Here is a 9,593-nt window from a genome sequence, read left to right as displayed (position 1 = left end):
TGCTTTCAACTCTAACTTGGACCGGAGTTTCACTTCGCTGTTGCAAACGGAGCCGCTCGAGTTCTTTCTCGTTCTGCCGCTGTCGTTCCCTTTCCTCTCTTTCTTCTTTCGCCCTCTCAGCAGCCAGTCTTTCTTTCTCCAGCTTCAACTTCAATCGCAGCTCTCTTTCTTCTTTCAACTGTCGCTCCCTTGCCTCTCTTTCTTCTTTCAGCTGTCGCTCCTTTGCTTCTCTTTCTTCCCTCGCCCTTTCAGCTGCCAACTTTTCTCTCTCCAGCACCAATTTCAATTGCTGCTCTCTTTCTTCTTTCGCTCTCTCAGCTGCCAACTTCTCTCGCTCCAACTCAGTTGCTTTTTCTTCCTTGGCTCTCTCAGCTGCCAACCTATCTCTCTCCACCGCCTCTTTCTCCTTCTGGCTTGCCCACTTCCGTAGTTCGGCGCCAGAAAGACCCATCTTCTCACGAAGAGCTACTAACTTTTCGAGATCCATTTTGTCTCGCAAATAAAACCTTGCCGCGTGTAAAAAGTATCTGCCTAAATCAGTCTATCGGAACACTCTCTTGCACTCGTTAACGAGAACACTGAGCAACACACAAAATTGTTCCGATAGCACTATCAACACTCGAGGCTCTTTCTCACTACCTTTGGACACACTGTGCACCAAAAGGTCCTGTGTCGCGGACGCCAGATTAATTGTTACACAGGTCCCATTAATTGGGGAGGCGATCGCCGGGCTAATTCCAAGGGCCGAAGTATCGGCCCCCCGAACCGCACCACGAAAGCGTGGCCAATTTAGAAGTGGTCCTTTTCGGCGCGCCAGCGGACGCCGGCTCTGGCCCAAAAAACAAGTCAGAGCCGAGAGTTGATAAACAAACAAAACTATATTCTCAATAATGGCAAATCGAAAACAATACACAAGAATGCACACTCCACAATAGTTGCATACAATAGGTCACCAAACAAACAACGTACTACACAGTACAATCAGCCACACTCGAAACAACGGGCACAGTCAACAATACGCACTACAATGCAGTCGCATGCATTAAACAACCAAGACACTTGAAGACTAATGAGATAAAAAACCTATTCAGTCCAAAGTTATTGGAACAAAAGTCTGAATGATACTCTTCCGAGAATCACTCACTCAAAGTCCAGCGTTGTTGCCGTTCCGCTGCCCCTGAAGTTTCTCTTCCAGGAAACCTCGCCGAAGTTTCTCTTCTAGGAAACCTCGCCTCTTCAATTGGCCGCTCTCCAAGCTTCAAACTTCTTCACCGGAAACACGTCGGCTTCACACACGCAGCTGTTGCCACGCGTCTTCGCTCGATAGCGGTAACCACACACTCTTGCCTGTAGCTCGAGTCGTCACCCCTCAGGTGGAAATAATCTTCTTCTCCTGCTTTGTCTCCACGGACAAAACCTTCGCTGACTACACGGCGGAATCCCTACGCACTCTGGCGCTAACTTCCGTCTTCTCCTGATCTTTCGTCTCGGCTGCTCGATTAAATACCTTCCGCGCGAGATTCCAGAAGGTTCTCGTCATTTCGTCGGCGCGATACGCAGCGAAGGCTGGGGAAGAGGGCGAGACGGTTGGAATGCCCTCCGCGGCGGATGACTCAACTCGGTATTACCACGCCCCTTTCCATCTAGAAAAATCGAGTGCTTGCTCGGCCGCCGTTGTGAGGTGAGGAGGTTCGTCGGCGAAGCCATGCTTCTGCGGAGAGAGGGAGCGTGCCCGGGAAGGGGGGCTTGTTTTCTTTTTAGGGACGAAGCTCCTTAAGGCGTGGGCTGTGCGTCCTTTGTATGTAGCCACCTCTCATTTAGTTCTTGCACTGTTCACTAGATGGTGGTACCGCCTCCTGTATGTAGCCACCTCTCATTTAGTTCTTCAAGTGTTCACTAGATGGTGGTACCGTGCCTTGTATGTAGCCACTTCTCGTTTAGTTTTTGCAGTGTTTACTAAATGGCGGTACTTGTGTTTGATGATGAAAAGATGCAAGATGTTATAAACTAGACGGCGGTACTTGTAGTTGATGATGCAATATGCGAGATGTTATAAAATAGGAATGATGTCTCATATGGCACGTGTCGTTGGTGGAAGGCAATCGTTCGATTTAGTGCGGCGACGTACGCTAGGGGGGAGCATTGTAATAAAATCGAGTGGGCGAAATGTACGGAAGATTCATGGTTTACCAGGTTTTCCTCCAGAGCTTCGCCCACTCATCATCATTCACTTCGTGGATATGGCGGCACTTTTTTTTTCTTTTTCTTTTATTGTTGATCTCGCTGCGTCACTCCGGCGTTTCGTCGCGAGGAGCTGGTGGCGCGCTCTTTTTGAGCGCTCGTTCTGTGACAATAGGCTTGCTTGAAGTTCTTGAACCACTGGGCACACACACTGCATTTTAGATGTGATGGTTGAAAGTGGCGGTTACACACGTTACGGTGGCATTTCACGGTTACTGTAGAATTGCTGCTAAGTTGTCGTGGCTCTGCATGAACTTTGCTATTTTGCGCATGCAGCTTCTCCAGTTGCATATGTGACAATGCTTCAGGCGTGTTTACGCACCGCTCTTGACTCCTGCCTTTGTCTTCTTCTGGCAAAAACTCATCAGCTGTTTCAGCTGAGAAGCCATTAGACGAAGACAGCATATCTCTGAGGCGTCTGAAGCAGTTCTAGCAGACGTGGTCGTTGTTATGTGCATGGCGGGCAGCTTTCGGCAAAAGCGTCTGGAGGGCAAACAGGCCGATGTCTTCGACCTTGCGGAAGTTTCTTTGATAAGGTATTTTCTTTTTATGCAACATGAGGTAATCTGAACAAAAAACTCTATCCTGGCTGAAGTGGTCAGCCATCGCCACGCTCCTTGAGGCTCAAATTACTGGCAATGCAACTATGCGTGAAATCAGCAGCACGAAAGTGATAATCTGTCGTCTGTTCCTATGTCTCTCACTTTTAATCAGAGCAGACGTAAAAGAGCGTGCGCAAGTATACGCAATGCGAATGCAAAACTGAAGTATAGAACGTTAAATTGAATTTCACAATGTCTTTGTCGATAAAATTACGGGAGGCGTAATCTTTGTCCCTACTTTGAACTATATGATCTAAAGCATTGCCTCCGAGATGCGGCGCACAGCAATTCATGTGTAGAGCAGACGACGGATGACAACTTGCCCTAAAGCGTGTTATTCAGTCTAATGCGACAGTCTTCGTGCCCCAAATGATAAAAATTTGTTATGAATCGTTTATGAACTCATTAAACATTCAATTCTCTTACCCTACGCGTTGCAAACACATGGCCGTCACAGCAGCTGCATCTGTGTGTCAGTAATGGAGAGGCACCACATATTAGAAGTCTCAGTGCTCTACGTATAAGAGTGAATTTAGATACTGTAGAATATCGTGTTTAAAATAGTTACTCCTATCTGCTAAAACAGCCTTTCTTCACCAAATGCGGTCACGTTTACTCGCGTTTGAAGCTTATTGCCGCTTTTCCGTTCTGATTTCTAGATTTCTCAATATATCAGCGCATTCTCGAAAAGCTCTGATTTGTACCACAAATATTTTCTCTAAAAACAAAATAATGCAACATGTTTTTCTATATTACTGTATGATGGCTTTCGGTTGTCTCTTTACGAGATTTTAAAAAAAATGGAAGATGGGGTTTTTTTCTATTATTCAAATTTAAGTACAGTACTTTTTTGCCAATATAAGAACTTTGAGGCAATATATAAAAATTTACATTTGCCCTACGGCAACAATAATTTATGTACCTAATGAACACATTATATCCTTAAAACGTGTCAAGTTTGAAAACGCTGCTTGCATTGCTTTCGGAGAACGAAACTGGGGAATACGTAACTTATTATAAACTGTCGAAAATTAGACATTTTTAAAAGCTATTTTCTTAATGTCTGCAAACTTGAAACCGTATGAATTCATTCTTTATTAGACATACATTTCAAGTAAAAAATATCTTCCTTGAAACAAAAATGTTTGTTTTTTATAGCATCTGCAATTTTCGAAAATGACAGGTGTCGAAGTTGGTGTCTCTGTGTTGGTGAAGTTTGATTTTTTTTTTCTCGTAAGTTATGCCGCTAATCATAAAACGAAGTTGACTTTCGGGCTACCTGGTGAGAGGTGCACGAAATATAAAATACTCAATGAAATCTAAAATATCAACTTTTGGACCCGTGTCGATCATTCATCGGCCACGACAAATATGCACAAACTTACCGATGTGAGAAATGCTGTGCTTGGAAAGTCAGATATGCTATGTGATGTGTATAAGAAACATACATCAAAATAGGGCGTGTACCAACATCAAAGCTAAGGAATGCTTTAGTCAATAAGAAGAACAAGCTGCCGAGCGGAAATTTCCCTAGTCTTGTTTACACTGTAGTCTGCCACGACTGTGACAACCCGTTAATCTACGTGATCTATGAATTCAATGAAAGAGTTAAACAACACGAATATGATGTCACCAAATCATGGACGGCCTTGAATGCCCTCGCTGAACGTGTGGAATATACAGGCTTTCAAATGGACTGGCGAAGTAACCGTGTTCAGGTCGAAGAAAACAAGCTTGCATCATTCTGGCACCTGGAATCCCTGCACATGCACACAGCTGCACATATCCTCAATAAGATTTATGAAACGCTGACCATATACTTTTGGTGCTTACATCACGTGCCTAGTCATACTTAAATACGATGTACCTTTCTCATGGCTATCATTCAGAATAATAATGGGTGCCCAAGCGTCAATAAACTGTGTTGTGTTTGTTGGTGTATCCTTTTGTTTGTACACTAAGAAGAAACAGTTATGCATTGCCTTTTTCAGGCCTTTTGTAGCTGTTCACTGTAGTTGCAGTTGAAGGAGTGGCCTTTTGAGTATTGATCAAGGGTAATGCTTATTTTTGTGATGGTGGCACAGACTGCCGTCAGTTTCCATGAATTGGCCAGGTTTTACCAAAGTTCCCCCAGTTTTCCAGCAAGGCCCCAATTCCCCGACTTTTCCAGGTTAGTAAACACCCTGCACAAATAAAGATAGATGGCAATTAAATCGCGTCCTGCGTTTCTTGTTTTTATGCAAGTGTCATTATGCACTTTATTACTTTGGAAGTACTTGTTGCTGGGCTGGTTGGTATAACATTATTAGCGGAAATCATAGACGACGTGAATGTGTGGTGCCGTATAAATATTTTCTGTGGTTGAGCTGCGAGTGACGCTCTTTCCCTGTGCTTTTTCATTTTTCCTGTGGTGCCTAGGCATCTAGAATTTTCCCCCTTAGCTTAATTACCTCCCTGAAGCTATTCACCCTCTCAGTCTTTATTAACCATTATTAAACTATTGTATGTGGCATTGTTGATGCAAAATGACCTTAGAGTATATGCTAGAGCTCCTGCAGGATCACCGGCTGAGTGTGACAACCAGTTCACCATTTATAGGACCCAAAGTATTGACATTTTCAATATATCTGTTCGCACAGTGCTTCATTGGAGTCATGCAAGCTTATAATATGGTGCTCCGACAGAGAAATTTTTCTTCCTGTGCTGTGACTAATGGGAAAATTTTGTAGACAATAACGAAAAGAGATCACAGCTAGGCTTAGCGGTGCGATGTCTGCCTCAATAAATATTTGTAATAAATTAACGCAAGTGTGCTTATAATACGATGGTGCTGCCAGTTTATTACTACGTTTGATACGAACCTCTGCTCGCTCCACCATGGTGTTCTTGTGGGTATACACAGTCTTACCTCTGAGACAGCATTGCCAGAAGTAATTTCACTGTCACAATCTTGAACAGGTGTGCAACAAGCATGTGCCAGTGCAGAGAACACAAGAGAAGTGGTCACTGCTTACAAGTTCAAGGTACTATGCACACACAACGGACTACGATTTTACAGTGTTTTACATTTTGAGTGGAGTATACATGGTGATGGCTAGAGCCATCTCTGTGGGCACCAGCTAGACTGTCAGAATGTGGATATTGTTGCATGAGACAACTGTTTAGGACAAAAATAGGGCACCGTAATAAAAATATTTTTAGGCTAATGTAAGGGCTTGTGGGGAGGAGGCTCTCGAAAGGTATATGGTGTGTCATCTTGCAATAGAGATATAACATTTATACCATGTTAGTAGGAGTCTGCTAAACATTGGCCATACAAGCTTGTGGCTAGAGAAGGATGATGTCCAGAAGATGCCCTCCTGAAATGTTTACCTACACCGTTCTCTTTTGCTCTTCTTGAAGCACTAGAATTCTTGCCACTAGTTCTTCAGTAAGTGCTTTTGAAGGGATTGTGAATAAGCTCACTCTTACCAGCTACTTTTCCCAAGGGCCAATCCTGCTGTTGGAACTTGTTTGCTTGGCAGAAATTTTTAACAGAAAAAGAAGCTTCAATCGTTACACGAATAAAGCAACAGCATTGCAAGATTACTATGATGGTATGTACGCAGACCTCTTACATACAACTCACTAAAATGTCACCAATTACCTCTATGGTGAGCCTGATTATGCTTTAAGACAGCATGTAAGTTTCTTGATCTTATACTTTTTAATCAGTACATGAACCTTGAAAAAACAAGATCGTCACCATCAGTGCATAAAACCAGTGCTTATGAACTGCAATGATGCCATCGGAAGCATCAGCAAAAGTAAATTCACCCTGCTAGAAAGTAAATTCTGCATGAAGCCTGTAAATTTACTGTTAACAAAATATTCTCAACAACTTCATTACTTCTATTTCTGTAATTTGCATAATCCTGTCTCATGCATACGTTGCTGTCAACCCAAAAATTATTGACCTCAGAGGTGTTACTGAAGTGACCATGCTCATTTAACATACCTGCTAAGCCTCAGTGCTAACATAATAAAATTGAAGACTTTGATAAAGTAATGCTCTCTGCTACTCAACCCTTCAAAAAAAATTTTAGCAACCCCTTCAAACCCGTTTGTTTAAATACTCAACAGGAACAGTGGCGTGACTCATGAAAAGCATTTCGGGAGCTTGTGGAGCAACTAAAATCTCTTTGGAGCAGCATAAAAGCCACCTCAAGCTTTTAAGCTAGAGCTGTTGCACCACATGTCACATGGAACTAGTTCATGAACATACGCATGCATGTTCACTTGGACTTCTGCTCAACATAAACGCAAACTTTTTGCTTTTCTGCAAACATCCCGAATTTATATCAAGCTACCTAGCACTTTCCGGGAATTCATAAGGTATTTGTAAATGACTGCGGCTTTCACTGATAGTTTAGCTACAATATTGAAGCACGGATTAGTAAAACTTTTTATGCATTCTATTTACTTTCCAAAAAAAAGAGGTTTGATTATGTTCGTGCTTTTATTAGTACAACCTAATCACTCAATCTGTGGAGAAGTGTTTGCTGTCATCGTTTATGTACAGAATTGTTAGGTTCCTGATTAATGAGCGGTTCATAAGAAAGGGTTTTGTCACTGGTCCTTACTGTCCGTTATTTATTATCGCTCGACAATTTAGAGTTATAAGGGAGTAAGTAGTTACACTTGGCAAACTGTTTGACATGTACAGTCGTCGAGGTCAAGAAGCCCAGCCGAGACGAACCGGAATAGTGGAACATCATGCTTTCTAGGAGAAGTAACAGTGATTGTACAGCATGCGGCACTGCTGATAAAATTTGCCCACTGTGTGAACTTAAAACTTAACCACCCTGTATGAAATATCGTGAAAGTAAACTGTCACAAATAGGACCACAAATAAAAAAATAACTAAATGGTCAGTCATATATGCAGGTTGTAAATTACTGTATTTTAATACAGTCAGTCAAGCAAGACTGTTGTCTAAGCACAACTAGCTCATTATTACTTTTATTTGACATTAACCACAACAGTTAGAAACTATTTGGCTGAAGTCATGTGATAACTTTTGCAGTATAAGTGGGTCCGAATTGTTAAGAAAGTTTGTGCCCAGCAACTTTTTCAACTACGTTGCACGTTCATGTCCACTGTGATGACATCTCCAAATTGCAGGGGTAACGTATGTATTTCAAGCGCATGCCCTATACTTGCTCCCTGAGAGAACAAAACAACGAAGAGTGCACGCATGCTTGACACAAATAATGAAATTTTTGAAAAAGATGTAGCAGGTTTTGCCTTTTTGTGCAGATCCCTGCCGGCACTTACCTAATTACCACCACATTTTGCCAACAAGCAGCCCCATGTCGGGTTATAACCAGTTTCCTCGAACCACCTTGCTCTTAGTTCTGACACGACATAGGTTTCAAAGATCTATTTCTTACAAACTGTGCGTGTGATTGTAGACCATTCTTCAACAGTTATTTTCGTGATTCCTTGAAAAGGGGCGCACAATTGCACTCAGTGCAGTGCTGAGCAAAAAAACCATCTTTCCCGTTTCTAACATTGTTAGCGTGTTCTCTCAGCCAATCGTTCAGACACCTTCCGATCATTCCGACATAACAAGCACCACATGAAAGGAGGGTCCTATAAACAACTTCCCGGGAGCAGGCCGCATACCTGTTTCTATGTTGAACTCTGCATTGCGTTGATGACTGCGTTTTTAGGGGGTTCGTAGATTTGGTGGGGCTGATTAATTTGAACGGTGCCGAGAACAGGACACGAACTCCAACACGTTTTTCTATTTTCTTGAGCCTGTGTGAGATCTGGTGTTTGTATGGAATCACGGCTATCCTTTCACGTTCTGTGTCGCCCTAGCGAAAATTCTGATAGAAAAACTGATAAGCTATCAGGTTATTGACAGTTGTATCAGTCTATGAGTGTATCAGTCTATGAGTGTATCAGTCTGTCAATGTATCAGTCTATGAGTGTATCAGTCTGTGAATGTATCAGTTTATGAGTGTATCAGTCTATCAATGTACCAGTACTGGTGTGCCAGCCTATAAGTGTAGCATTCTACTCTAATAGGCCCACAAGCGAATCGCTGCTTAGCCAACTGGCAGGTGCACCGCTACATCAGAGCAAGCAGGACACAAATATGAATACAGAAATTAAAGAAAAGATTTTATTTGATGTGCCATTCCTTGATTTTTTTGATTTCATAAAGTCATTAATTTTGTTTGCCAAAGCTTTATTGAGCTTCTTCATTTGTTCAACCTCTCCAATCAGAACGGTGTGCTCCAAAAAAATGGTTGAAGAAATCTGCATGATCAAAAACAAAGCAAGTTACAGGCACTTATTAAGCGACAATAATGTGCACTCTAAATAGAGGAGTCAATACGACAAGGAAATAAGGAAAAGTGCTTCAAGTCTGCCTCTCTAATATTGTTTAAAATTAGTTTGTGAATTCTTGCATAAAAGTACCCAGATCCACTAGGCAGAAGCTACACTTGAAGCTTTAGTAAGTTATTATAACACAAGTTGGCATTGAAACCTCGGCTGATTACGTGCAAAAATTGAGCTACCAACTTCCATGAATTTTGGTCAGATTGCAAAATTTCACCTACCTGAAAACGCAGCATATGTTTCTTTCTCCAAGGGAGATTTCGCCTCCCCTTTAGACCAATTGGAGGCTGCGCCAGTAACACTTCTACCGACTTGGCCTGCTGTATAAAAAATGCAACGGCCGCCTCACGAACAAAA

The sequence above is a fragment of the Rhipicephalus microplus genome, chromosome 4 (assembly GCF_043290135.1).
Source record: "Rhipicephalus microplus isolate Deutch F79 chromosome 4, USDA_Rmic, whole genome shotgun sequence".
Taxonomy (NCBI): domain Eukaryota; kingdom Metazoa; phylum Arthropoda; class Arachnida; order Ixodida; family Ixodidae; genus Rhipicephalus; species Rhipicephalus microplus.
Note: the sequence above shows the minus strand (reverse complement) of the source record.